At 51.2% G+C, this 17,653-nt stretch overlaps 1 long non-coding RNA gene across 1 annotated transcript; it reads left to right on the forward strand.

Annotated features, from left to right (window-relative positions):
• Positions 1-14,593: 14,593 nt before the first annotated feature.
• On the forward strand, positions 14,594-17,327 carry LOC117188181. The gene is made up of 3 exons (XR_004472503.1): positions 14,594-14,888; positions 16,575-16,707; positions 16,769-17,327. It is a non-coding gene; the product is annotated as an uncharacterized LOC117188181 (long non-coding RNA).
• Positions 17,328-17,653: the final 326 nt, after the last annotated feature.

The raw sequence follows: 17,653 nt of genomic DNA on the forward strand, positions 1-17,653 counted from the left end.
TGTAGGGATAGGGGAGTGTGTGAGCTACTTATACGAGGCGGCACCACAAGCGCATCGTCAGTGTTGCTACTTCGCGAACACCCGCTGGCTGTCCGGGGCTGCTTATTTTCGGTACTCTCCCTAGGGATGTCCGATTATTCGCAGCTGACCTACCTATATGACCTGTATATAGGTAGGTCGTTCGCTATCCGCAACCTGCGACCCGTCCGGTGGCCTCAGCTAGGCCCCCTTTGAGCCACCTCACGAGCTCATCAGACCAGACCCGCAGAGCAAAGAGTAAAAAGTTTTTCTGTACTGATTCTATACGGTCCTGGTGTACTTTGTACTGAGGGCACCATACACAGGAGCCGTATTCTAAGATCGGACGAACAAGCGAGGTATAGAGAGTCTTTGTTATATAGGGGTCGTCAAATTCCTTTGACCACCTCTTTTTAAACCCAAGCACGCCCATGGCCTTATTTACCATGGTAGAAATGTGTTCGGAAAACTTTAACTTGGGGTCTAACATAACACCCAGATCATCCACCAGGGTAATTCTCTCAAGAGAACCACCAAATAGGGTGTAGGGAGCCAACAAAGGGCTAGAACGATGAAATGTCATAACTTTGCATTTCGAGGCATTAAGGTGTAACAAGTTTGCACAACACCATGACTGAAAGTTATTGAGATCGGATTGCAAGCGAGAATGAAATGAAATGTCCTTGTACTGGACACAGAGTTTAACATCATCCGCATACATAAGTACTCGAGAGTATGTTAATACTGAAGGTAAGTCATTAATAAAGAGTGTGAAGAGTAAGGGGCCTAGATGGCTGCCTTGTGGTACTCCCGAAGAAACCTTTACTGGGAAAGAGAGGGAGTTTTTGAAGAGGACTCTTTGAGACCTAGAACAAAGATAGCTAGAAATCCATCTCAGGAGGTTGGGCGGAAACCCTAAAAGGTCAAGTTTATGCGCTAAAAGGGAATGGTTTACAGAGTCGAATGCTTTACTAAAGTCGGTGTAAATATCCTATCATAATATGCTGTGGGAGTGTTGGTGTATCGAATGTGGGGATAATCAGTCCGGTTTCTTGGAGTAAGCCATCTTTCTGTTTGTGAATTTTAGTTGCGTCAATGACCTTTTGTGTTTTAAGTTCGCTTTTGATGATTTCTATTTCTATGTTGCGTAAATCGTTGGAGTAGATTACACCTTTGGAGGAGTTAAGGGTTTTGTGCTCTGATGCTTTCACAGGAAAGTCGTGGAATTTTACGATTTTCAGGAGCTTTGTTGCCTGGGCTGTTCCTTTTGTTTTAATGAGAAGTGAACCGTCCCTGATTTTCTTGACTGAGTCAACTTCCCCTCCGCATTGGAAGTCAATGACTTTTTTGATAATGAAGGGGGATACGTTTTCGAAGGTTATATTGTCTGTTCTGTTTATTGTAATATATTTAGGTTCGAGAAACGATGATTTGTCCCACGGTGCGTGGAATTTTGGGTCTGGTGGTCGCGACATTTCAGGTAGGCTAGGGCTGACGCCCGCTGCACTTAGTTTTGTAACTGTTCGTTAGGTGTGTTTGTTTTTGGTTTTTTTGGGAGTTTGCTTTGTGCACTTGAATGTTTTTGTGTTAGGTTTTGTGTGTTGGATTTCGGTGCGTTCGCTGCTGCTTAGATTTGGCGCGTCTTTACTTGACGGAGTATAGACTGACACTGGTAATACAAAATTATTTTCATTTTAATAACTAAATTAACCAACAATTTTTCATATAACGTAGAGTAAAACTTTGACAACGTGTTGTGAACCTGCTAAACCTTTGCATATTTCAGGAATATATTCGTTGGGAAATTCTTTGGTAAAGTATTTTTACGATAACTGTGTAAGGAAGCGATCCTGGGCTGGGGTACATATCTCAGTCTACTCCAGGGTCGAAATTACAGTAATATTTATAATTTGCCGGGACTCCGTATTTCGGACCGACGATGGGGGGACGGGGCAGCAGTCCCGCGGACGGGAGCGATCGTAGCGTGGGACGGGGCCGTTGGTTTCACCGAGAGCACTCCGGTTATCGCCGAATAGCGCCTTCAGGACCCCACCGAACTCAGAATCAATACGGAGGTCTTTACTATGCGATAATACCGACAGGTGTCGCCGAGAGTACCTAGGCTATCGCCGGACAGTACTTACGGGACCCCGCCATCCTGAGAGTTACTACGAAGCGGAAAGGGGGACTATGCTACGCGGAAATACCGACAAGTATCGCCGAGAGTACCTAGGCTATCGCCGGATGGCACTTACGGGACCCTGTCGGCCTAAGAATTACTACGACACGGAAGGGGGAACTTTGCTATGCGGAAATACCGACAAGTATCGCCGAGAGTGCCTAGGCTATCGCCGGACGGTACTTACGGGACCCTGTCGGCCTAAGAATTACTACGACGCGGAAGGAGGACTTTGCTATGCGGAAATACCGGCAAGTATCGCCGAGAGTACCTAGGCTATCGCCGGACGGTACTTACGGGACCCTGTCGGCCTAAGAATTACTACGGGGGTCGGGGATATCGACAGGCATCGCCTAGGCAATCGCCGGATAGCACTTACGGGACGCTGTCGAACTAAGAATTACTACGAGGGTCGGGGATACCGGCAAGCATCGCCGAGAGTGCCTAGGAAATCGCCGGATAGCACTTACGGGACACCGCCGAACTAAGAATTACTACGAGTACGAGAATACCGACGCGTATCGCCGAGAGCGCTTAGGCAATCGCCGGATAGCACTTACGGGACACTATCGGGCTAAACATTACTGCGAAAATCTTTATCATACAGGGCAGGTATCGCCGAGAGGGCTTAGGCAATCGCCGGACAGCCCCTTCGGGACCCAGGGAACTACGGGGATCAGGCGAGACACCAACAGGCGTCACCGGGAGCGCTTAGACGATCGTCGGATAGCGGCCTCGGGACCCTGCGGGGTCACAAACTACGGGAGGGAATCATGCGGTGGGAACGCCGACAGGTGTCACCGAGAACGCCTAGGCAATCGCCGGACAGCGGCCTCAGGATCCTGTCGGGCTACGAACTACTGGATGGAAGCACGCAGGCTCGGGCAAGAGGCGGGAGGAAGGGCAGGGAAGATGAAGCCTCGGGCCTCCAGGTTCCCTAGTGTATAGATTGTTGGTGGTCGTGCTATGTTTCTGTTAAATTACATTTCACTTTATTCTTTCTGGGTTCCCTAGCTATCGCACCGCTTAGCAGCCCGTATACACGTCTAGAGACTAGCTTACCCCTGAACTCCCACGCTTGTACTCGTCGAAAGCCTCCTCTTCCCCGTGGGTGCAGCGTAGATGCAGGATCTCCTCTCCGTAAGTGTAGTATCTATGCAGGGTCTTCTCCCCGTAAGCGCAGAGCGTTGGCGTGGATCCGGGCCGCCACGTGTTTTTACTTTTTCCAAGCCACTCGAATTTTTCCGCGAACACGTCCGACTCCTACGACTGCTCCCAATCGACTTTTTTCCACGTTTTCCCAGCTCAGAGCCGGCGTTCTGCTGGCTCTCCGATCCAGCGTCAGCGTGGGCGGCTAGCGTCGTCATCTTCCGCGGAGGCAGAGGGCTGGCGCCGTCGTTCGGCGTCTACGCTGCGCCGGTGACTTTCGTCTCTCTGTCTCGCTGCTGGCGCGTCGTTACTTCGCTTTAGTTTTCCGCGCCTCTCTTCTGCCGTTGCTGCTGTGGGCTTACCGTTCCAGCGTTTCGTTGCTGCGTCGACGCGGGCGGCTTATCTTTTCGGCGCTTCTCGTCTTCGGCCGTCGCTGAATTGATGCTGTTGGCTACCGTTTCGGCTCTTGGTGTATTTCTCTCTCTCGTTGGCTTCCGCTGCGTTGTTGTTGTCGGGTTTTGTTTCTTGGTGTATTCCTCCCCGTTTTGGCGTCGGTGCCGTTAGGTTTCGGTTCTCGGTGTATTCACTCCGTTTTGGCTGCTGCTGCGTCGTTGTTGTTGGGTTTTTGCTCTCTCGGTGTATTCACGCCGTTGCTGCGTCGATGCCGTTGGTTTTCGGTCCTCGGTGTATTCCTCTCTCGTTTTGGCTGCTGCTGCGTCGTTGTTGTTGGGTTTTGGTTCTGAAAAGCCAGTGGCGTCCGCCGTGATCGCGACTTGCCCCCCCTTTAAAGAAGATAATAAGCTACGTGGGGCTTAGAGACCCCTCGGGCCGTATAATATATAAAATTAATGTCATGTAGCCTTCGTGGCCTTCCCCCTCCTTAACCTAAAACTAAAAAGTCAATAAAGAAAAGTCAAAAATCTGAATTCTAATAACGTAATCTCGGGTCCCTCCAATGGGAAAATGACGGCGAACTGATGGGCGGAAAAAATGTGGGTGGAGCGTACGCTCCCTCACACCCCCTCCATACTTCGGGGGTGCCGAAGAGTGACGGTGACGGCCCGGCTGCGGGTAATTTTGATGCGAAAGCAAGTGCCGTCATGGACCTCCAGTCGCCGGACTCCCAGTCGGTAGGCGCGATCGCGTAAGGATACGGTGATGTTGGATATGAGGTCCCGGGGCAACTGTCGACCTGGCGCGTTGGTCCGCCATTCGGGGGGAGCCTCTGCCCATTCCGGGTCGTCCTGCACCGCGGCTACCGTAGGGACGGAGGATCTGCAGCAGGTCGGCCATCTCGCCATACTCCAGCGGGAGGCTCTCTTCGGAGTCGAAGTCAACGACTCCCTCATCGGGACGTGGTGGGGGTAGTCCGGCGTGGGCGGCTACGAGGGGAGGCGGGACGTCATCTGACCCCGAAGGGTTGGCTGGTGCCCACTGCTGGTTCGCCTGGGGCGCGAAGCCCAGGCTCATGAGGGACCCGGAATCGGACCCTCCGTCGTCGCGTTGGGGTCCTACTTCCCCCCCTGTATCGCTTGCGTGGGACACGTCGGAGTAGTGTGGTCCAGCGCCGTCCCCGGATTCGTCCTCGTGGTGTACTGCTGGAGGGGTGGCTGCCCGACCTTGACCGGCCAGGTTCCACTCTGCCCAAAGGGGCCATTCTTTCCCGCGAGCCAGTGGGTGTCTGTTCCCTCCGTCCTGCAGCGTGGACGCCAGGCTTTGAGCGTCGCGTGTTATTGTCTTGTGCTCGTCGGTGTCCGTTGTCGCGTTGTCGTCGTCGATAGCCCCATAACTCCCGAACCAACGGCGATTCATGGCGGCGACGTCGCGATTAGGCGCCGAGCGGACACCTGCGGTTGCGAAGCGGCCATCGGGCTCTACTTCCTCTTCGGCGTCGGTCCCCGGGTCCTGGGTTTGTCGGTCGATCCACCCTTGGATGGCTGCCGCGCGCTTGCCCCATGGCATCCTGTCCGGTTGTCGAAGTGTCGCCTCTCCGACCCGCCTCAGCTGGGCTTGACGGGAGGCGGATGGCCCATTGGGGTCGACGATCCAGCCGCGAGCCCGGTTTGTTGTTGGTTCGTCGGCAGATGCCGGGACTTCAGGCAGCTGGTCTCCGCTAGGGTGTCCCGTCGTATCACCATTTGCCCCTAGGGGCCGAGCTTGCCTTCCGTCTCTTAGACTTCATGTCTTCAGTCGATTCTAGGGAGAAAATGCCTGTCGGTTAGAACCTGCCTGTCTTAATTAGAAGTATTAATACCCTCCCCCTATCCTGCTTGAGCGGTGCGAGTAAGAAGATGTTTACATTGGGTGTAGTACTTATCTAATCCCATAAGGGGATGTATACGTAGCTTACGGTTTCGTGGGTCGCGCCCCTTACGGGGCGAGGACGTGACGGTAGCGCGCTACCGCAAGTGGCCCTTGCGAAGTCGGCAGGTCATTCGGGTCTCTCCAGCGTCGTCGGGTTCTCCTCGGGGTGGTCCACTCCGTGGAACGCCTTTAAGTCAGCTAAACTCGCTGTTTTCCTTCGTTTGCCTTGTTGAATCTGTAGTCGAACTACGTTGGGAGATAAGAATCGGGTTACCTTGTACGGCCCGTCGTACTTGGGGGCCAACTTTGCCGCGAAACGGTCGGCGGCTTTGGATAAGTGATGCTGCCGAAGGAGGACTAGGGCTCCTAGTTCGGGTCGCCACTCGCGCCGTCGGAGGTCGTATGTTCTCTTCTGCTCTTGGGATGCCCGTTGGGTGTTCTCCTGTACGACCTTGAACACTTCCTGCAGTCGTGTCGCCTTCTGGTGTGCAGGCTCTGGTTCATTTCCTAATCCTGGGGTCACTTCGTCGTACAAAGCTCCTGGTATCCTTGGTTCTCGTCCGAGTATCAAAAAGGCCGGGCTGAAGCCCGTGGTGTCCGACGTGCTGCTGTTTATGGCCAATCTTAACTCGGGGAGGAGATCGTCCCAGGTCCGTTGGTCCCCGTCGACGTATTGTGCAATCATTGTCTTGATGGTCCGGTTTGCCCTCTCCATCGGGTTTTGCTGAGGGGTATTCGGCGCGGTGTGCTCGAGTTCCATTCCTGTTACCTCGCAAAATTTCCGGAAGGACCGACTAGTGAATTGTGTTCCGTTGTCGCACACAAACTTCCACGGGACCCCGAATCGGCAGAGTATCCTCTCTCGGAACGCCTTCTCCAAGTGGGCGGTTGTGGCTTTCCGGAGTGGCACAAGTTCTACGCATTTGCTGAATGAGTCGAAGAACACGAGGAGCATCGTGTTGCCGTGCGTTGAGCGGGGTAGGGGGCCTACGAAGTCCGCGCAAAGGATGTCGAACGGGCCCTTCGCCTGTCGCGTATACATGTGACTTGCGGGTTTGTTCTGGCTCACCTTAAATTTTTGGCAGCTTTCGCAATGTTTCACGTATCGGGCCACGTCTCTGTAGAGTCCTGGCCAGTAATATCGTTGGGTTACCCGAGTGGTAGTCTTCCGTATTCCTAGGTGTCCGGCGGTCGGGTGATCGTGGCATTCTTCTAACACTCGTCTACGATGGCCACTGGTGACGCATAACTTCCACTGGTGAGATTCTTCCTCGATTGGTCGGTGTCCAGGCTGCCGGTAGATCTGTCCGTTCCCGATTATAAATTCTCTGCATTCCTCAGGTCGTGACTGTATACGTTTGAGCAACATTTGTATCCAGGGGCAGGTGGGCAGGTCTTCTAGGGTTCACTGTATGGTGTCGATAGGTTGCCGGGAAAGAGCGTCTGCTACGATGTTTTGGCTTCCGCGTCGGTAAAGCACGTCAAAGCGATACTGTTAGAGTTCCAGAGCCCAACGAGCGATGCGACCAGTCGCGAGATGGCGAGATGGTCGGTGATGACGTCGAAGTGGTAGCCCTCCAGGTAGCATCGTAATTTCCTGATGGCCCAGACGATGGCTAAGCACTCCTTTTCCGTGGCTGAGTAGTTCTCTTCTGCTTTCAAGAGCCTTCGACTGGCGTAGGCTATGACCCTCTTTTCTCCACTGATCTGTTGCGTCAGGACTGCCCCTAGACCGTAGTCACTTGCGTCAGTTTGTAGAGCGAACCTCTCCGCGAAATCCGGGCAGGCTAAGACGGGTGCTCGGGTTAACTTCTCCTTCAACTCCTCGAAAGCGGCCTGCTGTTCGTCACTCCAGATCCACCTTTTCTCCTTCTTCAGGAGGCTAGTCATTGGTTGTACAATCGTCGCGAAGTTTGGGACGAACCTCCGGTACCACGATGCCATTCCTAGGCAGCGTCGAAGCTCCTGTATTGAACTGGCGACGATCTTATCCGGGTCGGTGTGTATACCCTGCTCACTAATGACATGCCCCAGGTATACGATGCTTTTCTGGAAGAAGCTGCATTTCTTTTGGTTCAATATTAGATTTGCTTCCCGTAGTCTCCGGAACACCTCTCGCAGATGGTCGACGTGTTCCTCCAACGCCGCTCCGATGACAATAATGTCATCAAGGTAAGCGAATGCGTTGGGTTCCATCTGTGGTCCGATGACGCTGTCCAAGGCTCGCTGGAACTTGGCCGATGCTGAGTGCAGTCCGAACGGCATCACCTTCCAATGGAAGAGTCCTCTGCCCGGAACGGTGAAGGCGGTACATTCTCGGCTCCCCTCGGCCATCGGGATCTGCCAATACCCGTTCTTGAGGTCCAAAGTCGAGATGTAACGTGCGTTACGGAGCCTCTCGATGATGTGGTTGATCCTGGGCAGTGGGTAGGCGTCGGGTATTGATTGCGCGTTGAGTTGTCGGTAGTCTACGCACATCCGCATCTCGCCTGTCTTCTTTCCCACCAGTACGATGGGAGCGCTGTGTGGGCTTTTTGAAGCTTCGATTCGCCCGTCTTGCAGCACCTCGTCGACCTGAGTATTGATGATTTTCTGCATGGCCGGATTTTTGGGGAAGTACCTCTGCTTTATCGGCTTGTCGTCCTTCAGAGTGATGGTATGCTCAGCTATGTGAGACACGCCCTCCAATCCCTCGAACTTGGCCAATTCTTGTTTCAAAAACTCGGCTACCCACGGCGGAACGGGCGGTTCGGTGATGGGGGCTGTCGGTGGCGAGATTTCTTCGAGCAGGGCACATGTTATGAGGGCGAGGTTCACGGTTATAGGGTCCGTCGAGTCTGATCTTCGAAAAGGGTTGCGTTGTCGACCGGCCGCGGCATCGGCTAACGGGGCAAGTTGATAATTCGTTGGGGGGTGAAGTGCGAGCTGGTCTACCTTGACCCGCTCATGTCCTTCGCCGGGGCCGTGGTCTTCCAGGCGTAGCGGGTCGTAGTGTAGAGCGATGCTGGTTTCCCGTGGGGTTGTTCGCTCTGATTGAGCCGCACTGCTGGGCATTTCTGATTTGGCTCGCGTCGATCGTGTTATATTTTTAGCGCCGCCGGGTCCGTCTCGGTCGGGGCTTAGATGCGTTGTCCTTGTATTGCTGCTGGTTCTGGCGTGGTCGAGGCTTCGATGCGTTGTCCTTGTATTGCTGCTGAGTCTGGCGTGGTCGAAACTTAGATACGTTGTCCTGATGTTACTGCTGGTTCTGGCGTGGTCGTGGCTTAGCTCCGTTGTCTTGGTAGGGATACTCTGGGTGGTTTTCGAGGCAGACGGACTGGCCCTGGGTGTGTCCAGCGGTGTCGCAGTCGTCTCCGTCGAATCTTCGTTGCTCTGGGTGTTCTTCGAGGCGGACGGACTGGCCCTGGGTGTGTCCAGCGGTGTCGCAGTCGTTTCCGTCGAATCTTCGTTGCTTTGGGTGCTCTTCGAGGCGGACGGACTGGCCCTGGGTGTGTCCAGCGGTGTCGCAGTCGTCTCCGTCGAATCTTCGTTGCTCTGGGTGTTCTTCGAGGCGGACGGACTGGCCCTGGGTGTGTCCAGCGGTGTCGCAGTCGTCTCCGTCGAATCTTCGTTGCTTTGGGTGTTCTTCGAGGCGGACGGACTGGCCCTGGGTGTGTCCAGCGGTGTCGCAGTCGTCTCCGTCGAATCTTCGTTGATGGTTCTGGCGCGGTCGTATCGAATCGTGGGTTGGGTTCGGGTGGCGTTGCTGGGTCTGGCGTGTTCGAGATCCTGATGCGTTGTCGTGGGTCCATTGCTGGGTCTGGCGTGGTTGGGATTCGGGTGCGTTGTCACTGGTACATTGCTGGGTCTGGCGTGTTCGAGACTCCGGTGCGTTGTCATGGTAACGTTGCTGGGTCTGGCGTGGTCGAGACTCTGGTGCGTTGTCATGGTTACGTTGATGGGTCTGGCCTGGTTGGGATTCTGGTGCGTTGTCACTGGTACATTGCTGGGTCTGGCGTGGTCGGGATTCTGGTGCGTCGGCTTCGTCCGGGGGGTCGCTGTTGGATTGGTCGAGCGGGTAGGGGCAGCGGATGCAGTCGCGGGACTTTCGTCACTAAAAGTAACCATGCGGGGCCGATTCGAGGATGATGTGGGGATCGGGTTGGTTTCCCGGATCGCCCGCTGGGTCAACTGCAAGTACGCTCGTCCGCACTGTATTATGGCCTGGACGCCGCAAAGGAAATCGAGCCCCAGTATGATGTCGTCCACTACCATGGGTAGGACTAGTAGAATCACCCGCGTTTCCTGTTGATCCAGACGCACCTTGACTGAAACTGCTTGCGTCACCTCCTTTGCTGTACCATCCGCCAGGCGGACGGTAGTCCTTATATTCCGTGCGTTCCCTCCGGTACTTACTTCATGAGCGATGCGTTGACTGACGAACGACCGCGTTGCTCCCGTGTCGAGGGTAGCTGTGAGCGGTACTCCTTCGATGGTTACTAGCGCGGCGACCCTGCCTCCTTCCAAACTTAAGGGATGAGTTACTCCTGGGGGCCCTGGAGGTATGTCTCCGATCGGATCCCTGACGAGCGGAGACTCGGCCCGTTTCCCAACTCGGATAGCCTACAGCAGTCGATCGTCCGGATGCCGCGGCGGCCACACTCCCAACAGAATAGCACTCGCCGATTCCTGCATGAGCTGCTGAAATGACCTTCCTCCCCGCAATTCCGGCAGGCCCGGCGTGTGTTCACCGGCCGGTCTCCATCCTGGGTCACTACGCGGCTTGCCGTCTCGGCGCTCCGGGAGGGCCCGGTGTCGTCTGGAGGAGCATGCTGTGGGGTGGATAATCCGGGTCCTTGGTATGATGGCGTTCTGGCTTTCGTATTTGGGCGGTCGTTAGCTGGGTGGGTTTGTTCGCAGTCCCGCGTTGTCTCGTACGCTACTATCAATTGGGTCAGTTCTCGCAACGTCTCGAACTCATGTCTACGGGTGAACAGTTGGTATTCCGACCGAAGGTTCTCGTAGATCCTGTCCAGCTCCCTGTCTGGAGTATACTGAGCTCGTTGCATCATGAGTCGGAGGTCGATCAAGTAGTCCTGAAAGGCTTCTCGGGGTCGTTGGTGACGGGAGCGGATCGTATCTTCCAAGCGCTGAAAGTATCGCGGGGGTAGGAAGAACTCCAAGAACTCCTTCCGGAACTCGGTCCATGGCTTGCCTTGCATCTGGAACGTCCTAAACCATCCTTCTGCCTTGCCAGTTAGTAGCCCGGAGATGGCTCGCGGCAATTGTGCTGGGCTTCCGCCATATGAGTCGACCCTTTCTTCCAACCGTTCGTTGAAAGCCAGCGCATCCGAGTGTCCGTGGAACTTCAGACCCCAATTGCGCAGTTTATCGGCCAGGGCGGCGAAGGAAATTTCTTCCCTTCCGGGTCGCGAAGTTCCGGCTTCCTCGGAGGAGCGGTGCTGGTGGTGATTGTCACCATGTCGCCGGTCAGTCGTGGTTTCAAGCCGGCCAGAGTCGCCGTGAGCTGCACGCGGGAACTCGGGAATTATGATAGATAAAGGCTGCTCCGCACAGATCCCTTCCTTCCGCTCTCGCTGACTCGGTCCCGGCGACGAGGACGTGTTCCTCGGGCTGGGCGCGCTGTCGAAGACCATTCCGAGCTCTTTGATCCGTTTTTCGATCCCAGTCGGATGCTCACCGCGCGAGATAAAGGCCGAGATCCGGCTGCGCAGTTCGTCCACTGTCCCGGTTTCACCGAGGCCGAATTCGGCGGCGATGGCCTGCAATTCGTCCTTGCGCCGATACGAAATCCACTGTACCCCCATGTCGAAGCACGGTGGTCGAACTGGCACTTCGAGGTCTTTCGCGTTTCCGACGGTAGTATCACGTATTGAGCCTCCGGTAGAATCTTTTCTTAGGTCACGCGCTGAATACCGGAGTCCTTGGGGGCTAGTCACGGAAGCACGGCGTATGTACGGTTAACCTGGTTGTCCAGTGGAGGCGTCCTTGGCGTCCTTGCTGCTTGGGGTCCTGGCCGATAGTCCTTGCTATCGTTGTCCTTGGAATTGTCCTGACTGTTGATCCTGGCTAGGCCGGTCGATAGTCCTTGCTGTCGTCGTCCTGGGGATTGTCCTTGTGGTCCTGGTCGTGCTGGGTTCGTTGATTTAAGCGTTGGATCTCGTCCCGTGTTGATGGCTGAACGCTGACTGATCACTTCGAAGGCCGGGCGTTTACTTTCGGCTATAGTTTTGTAGGCTGGGCTTTGAATGATCACGCTGAAGACCGTGCATTGAATGACTGCTCTGAAGACCGGGCGTTGACTGCTCGCGCTGAGGGTCGGGCATCGACTATTCTCGCTGAGGGCCGGGCGTTGACTATCGGCTATTGTTTTGTAGGCCGGGCATTGAATGATCGCGCTGAAGACCGGGCGTTGACTGACTGCTCTGAAGACCGGGCGTTGACTGCTCGCGCTGAGGGTCGGGCATCGACTATTCTCGCTGAGGGCCGGGCGTTGACTATTCTCGCTGAGGGCCGGGCGTTGACTCTTCTCGCTGAGGGCCGGGCGTTGACTATTCTCTTCTGGGTCTGAGTACGAAATATATAGCCGGGCTGGTTGGTCTTCGGGAGGATTCCGGCCTCTACCGCTCACAAATCGCTGCTCGCCGCGTACGTGTCGCTCTCTCTCTAGCTATTTCTGCCCAGCTTCGGCTCGGTTCTCTTTCTCTGCCGCCTCGCCGCGGCGCTCTCCTCCTCATGTGGGCGCAGCGGCCACGTGCTGACGCTATTGCTAGGGAGGTTAGGGAAGCCAGCCTCGGCTGTACGTGAATAATGGGCGACCTCACGTGCGGTTTTTTTTTTTTCAGATATATACAGCTATTCTTGTCCTAATGATTCCGACTGGCCGTGCTTGCGCATGGTACAGTCCCGATTCCCCCTGCTACTCTTTCTTCTGATCGACTGTTCCACTTAGCGCCCCAAAACATAACGGAATCCCGGAGTCCCTGCTCGGGCGCCATCTGTAAGGCCGACAGGGTCCCGTAAGTATCGTCCGGCGATAGCCTAGGCACTCTCGGCGATACTTGCCGGTATTTCCGCATAGCAAAGTTCCCCTTTCCGCGTCGTAGTAATTCTTAGGCCAACAGGGTCCCGTAAGTGCCGTCCGGCGATAGCCGAGGTACTCTCGGCGATACTTGTCGGTATTTCCGCGTAGCATAGTCCCCCTTTCCGCTTCGTAGTAACTCTCAGGCCGGCGGGGTCCCGTTAGTACTGTCCGGCGATAGCCTAGGTACTCTCGGCGACACCTGTCGGTATTATCGCATAGTAAAGACCTCCGTATTGATTCTGAGTTCGGTGGGGTCCTGAAGGCGCTATTCGGCGATAACCGGAGTGCTCTCGGTGAAACCAACGGCCCCGTCCCACGCTACGATCGCTCCCGTCCGCGGGACTGCTGCCCCGTCCCCCCATCGTCGGTCCGAAATACGGAGTCCCGGCAAATTATAAATATTACTGTAATTTCGACCCTGGAGTAGACTGAGATATGTACCCCAGCCCAGGATCGCTTCCTTACAGATGGCGCCCGAGCAGAATGCCTAGGCAATCGCCGGATAGCACTTACGGGACACCGCCGAACTAAGAATTACTACGAGTACGAGAATACCGACGCGTATCGCGAATCGCCGGATAGCACTTACGGGACACTATCGGGCTAAACATTACTGCGAAAATCTTTATCATACAGGGCAGGTATCGCCGAGAGGGCTTAGGCAATCGCCGGACAGCCCCTTCGGGACCCAGGGAACTACGGGGATCAGGCGAGACACCAACAGGCGTCACCGGGGGCGCTTTTCACTTTATTCTTTCTGGGTTCCCTACCTATCGCACCGCTCAGCAGCCCGTATACACGTCTAGAGACTAGCTTACCCCTGAACTCCCACGCTTGTACTCGTCGAAAGCCTCCTCTTCCCCGTGGGTGCAGCGTAGATGCAGGATCTCCTCTCCGTAAGTGTAGTATCGATGCAGGGTCTTCTCCCCGTAAGCGCAGAGCGTTGGCGTGGATCCGGGCCGCCACGTGTTTTTACTTTTTCCAAGCCACTCGAATTTTTCCGCGAACACGTCCGACTCCTACGACTGCTCGACTTTTTTCCACGTTTTCCCAGCTCAGAGCCGGCGTTCTGCTGGCTCTCCGATCCAGCGTCAGCGTGGGCGGCTAGCGTCGTCATCTTCCGCGGAGGCAGAGGGCTGGCGCCGTCGTTCGGCGTCTACGCTGCGCCGGTGACTTTCGTCTCTCTGTCTCGCTGCTGGCGCGTCGTTACTTCGCTTTAGTTTTCCGCGCCTCTCTTCTGCCGTTGCTGCTGTGGGCTTACCGTTCCAGCGCTTCGTTGCTGCGTCGACGCGGGCGGCTTATCTTTCGGCGCTTCTCGTCTTCGGCCGCCGCTGAATTGATGCTGTTGGCTACCGTTTCGGCTCTTGGTGTATTTCTCTCTCTCTTTGGCTTCCGCTGCGTCGTTGTTGTTGGGTTTTGGTTCTGAAAAGCCAGTGGCGTCCGCCGTGATCGCGACTTGCGCTTAATGAAGATAATAAGCTACGTGGGGCTTAGAGACCCCTCGGGCCGTATAATATACAAAATTAATGTCATGTAGCCTTCGAGGCCTTCCCCCTCCTTAACCTAAAACTGAAAAGTCAATAAAGAAAAGTCAAAAATCTTAATTCTAATAACGTAATCTCGGGTCCCTCCAATGGGAAAATGACGGCGAACTGATGGGCGGAAAAAATGTGGGTGGAGCGTACGCTCCCTCACAACTGGGTTAAATATTTTGTAACATATAAATAAATAAAGAATTTATAATTTTTTTTAATAATTTAAATTTCAAATTTCAATTTGATTATTGTTGTGTTAATTATGTAAATATTGATGTGTTGCACACATCTGATCCAAACTCTATACCCTCTTCAAGGGTATAAAAAAAATACATATTTACAATAAGAATGGAAATACATTCTGATCAGTTGTGTTTAATTTCAGTATCTGTCGCATCTGGTCTACTAAACTTTACAAATATGCGTTATTTATTACTCTGAACATAAGATATTTTCGTTTAATGTAACTGTGTAACAATGGCCTCATTTTCATTACAAACTATAATTATCTGTTGGCTTCTTAAATACGTTACCACTACGGTATAACTAAAGTTAATACTCTAGAAAACCAACTACAAAAAGTAGACAGTATACTCAAAGATGTTAACCGAACTAAAAGGTATGTGCGGTACTTCTTTGGCTAGTTAGTCAATAATAAGATTGTATAAAACGCTATTCTTTGAATTAAATAATAAATTATTCTTTATCTATAACATTATCATGAACTGGCTGTCGTAAAAATATTCGTTGCTGCTCGCCAAGATCATAGTGATGTTCAAGCCTCAGCTGTATGAAGTTATCAAAAGCTTTCTGATGGAGAGGACCGTTCGCGTAGTCCAGCTTAGTGCAGCTTCATTGACCAAATTCATCAAGGCGGTAGTCCTGCCTGAAGGCAAGAATTCTTCTTCGACCTTGTTTACACACATTTTTTTTTTAAATCATCGTAGTTTTACCTTTGACTGTTGCATAAGTTGCTCTAACAGTAAAAGCAAACTACATAATTGTATCCGTGATAATATTTTTTATTCAAATAAAATTTACACAAAAAAAAAGACTTGAATCGCCTCAACTTGATCTAACTTATCTATATGATCTAAATCGAGTTCAGAATAAATAACTTATCTATACACCATCTTATTTCTACTTGAGAACTAAGGGTACAAATGCTAGTTACTTAAATTCTTAAATATGTTTCTAGATTGGATTTTGTCCTATCTCTCTAACCGTTCTCAACGTGTTTTGTTTTCTAACGTGTTGTCAAATACTCTTAATGTTACTTCAGGTGTGCCACAGGGAAGTCATCTGGGCCCGCTTCTGTTTATTTTATTTGTGAATGACCTTCCTCAAGTTATAACATACTCTACTACACTAATGTATGCTGATGATGTTAAAATCTGTCTTTCTTACTCTGATTGGTGTTTGCAAACACGCCTTCAACTGGATCTAAGTGAACTACTATTGTGGTGTTCAACTAATCTTCTTTTTCTGAACCTTTCCAAATGCAAACTTATGACATTTTACCGTCGCGCTCCACATTTTGTCTCATATGTTCTAGGAAATCATGTCCTTGAGCGAATTTCGAGTTCAAATGACCTCGGAGTCCTTTTTGATCATAAGATGTGTTTTAACAGCCATATAGCTGCAACTGTTAATAAAGCTAAGGGTGTTTTAGCGTTCCTCAAGCGTTGGTCCAAGGAGTTTGACGACCCGTACGTTACGAAACAACTGTACATCTCGTTAGTACGTCCTATATTGGAGTATTGTTCTTGTGTGTGGAGCCCGCAGTATAAAGAGCAGCAGGTTGTTATTGAATCCGTGCAAAAGCAATTTTTAATTTTTGCCCTTCGGAACTTTAACTGGGACTCGGGTAGAATCTTGCCACCCTACCGGTCTAGGCTAAATCTTATTGACCTGCCGTCGTTGCACCATCGCAAAATATGCAATGGCGTAATGTTCGTGCACAAGCTCCTTCTCGGGACTGTTGACTCCCAAACTCTCTTGGGTCAGATTGACTTGGCCGTTCCTTCTAGACCTACCCGTACTTTTAGGCCTATCCGTCTACCCATATGTAGGTCTAATTATGCTGATCATGAACCTTTTAGGGTTTTATGCCATAATTATAACTCCCTCTGCCAAACCATATCCCCTGAACTGTCTCTTAAACTAATTGCATGCAATATTTATAATCACTTAAATTTAGCTAACTTTTAACTTGTCTTTTTCCGCCTTTAGAAATTAAGTTCCATTATTAAAAGATAATTTGTTAATTTAGTAAATAAATAAATGCTCTTTCTTTGTGTGGTAGTGAATATATAGCAGGTTCCTTTAACAAATTACCATCGCATTGCTTGAAGGTTCAATGTCGCTACACCTGCTTTAACGGCCAAGATAAAGAAATTGTCAGCGATATTCAGTACGCCATATCCAATTCTAATCATGTGAGTAGTCAAAATTTGGAATTAAAAACTAAATACTCAAAATTTCTTGGTCTTCTTTCAGTCAGACACGTGTGATGTTATTGACGAGCTTCGTCTATACAACTATGAATTTATTAATGCAACAGTGCCGGTCGGATTCTTATCAACTATTGGTGATAAAGTCAAAAATATCTATATAGCTATCTCAAATATCACAGTTATTGAGAGAGGTGCTTTTGGTGGAGGTATCTTCAATAACATTGTTCTTGAGGATCTTAGGCTGAAAGAGATTACTAATGGGTTTTTTAATAACATCTCAGAAGATTTAAAGGGAATTTCTATTACTCAGCGAGAAGAATCAGTACAATGTATATATCCAAATTTTCTTGACAATGTAAAATTTCAAATTGAGCACTTAGTAATACGAGTAGGACTCCAATGTGTAAGAAATGTCACAGCTCATGACCCTGTAATGGGATTACTCGCCTTTGTTGACTTCAGCTACAACAACTTCAGTACCAAATTACTTCAAGACACGTTCAGTAAACTAACCATGGTTGAACGGTTAGTTTTATCGAATTCAAATATCAATTACCTACCACAATATATTTTCCAAGGTATGATATACAAATATTTTTATATTAATATACTAGTATGTACATTAAGATTTCATATGTTTTTCGCAAGCAAAATATCAGGAGCAAATCCTCTATTTTTTAACGTTTTCTATATTAATACTAGAAAATAGTTTTGCCTTTTTCTAATTAAATTAAGCCGTGTCGAATCGTGTCGTGATTTTACCTATGTAACCTACTCATTCATTAAAGTTCACTTTTACATTTAGTTTTCTGGTAACCTATTAGTTAGTCGAGTAAAATTAAATGTGTGTGTATATTTAGTATCTAATATATAAAAATCTCGTGTCACAAATTTTGTTGCTGAACTCCTCCGAAATGGCTCGACCGAT

Source organism: Drosophila miranda, chromosome 3 (assembly GCF_003369915.1).
Source record: "Drosophila miranda strain MSH22 chromosome 3, D.miranda_PacBio2.1, whole genome shotgun sequence".
NCBI classification, from domain to species: Eukaryota; Metazoa; Arthropoda; class Insecta; order Diptera; family Drosophilidae; genus Drosophila; species Drosophila miranda.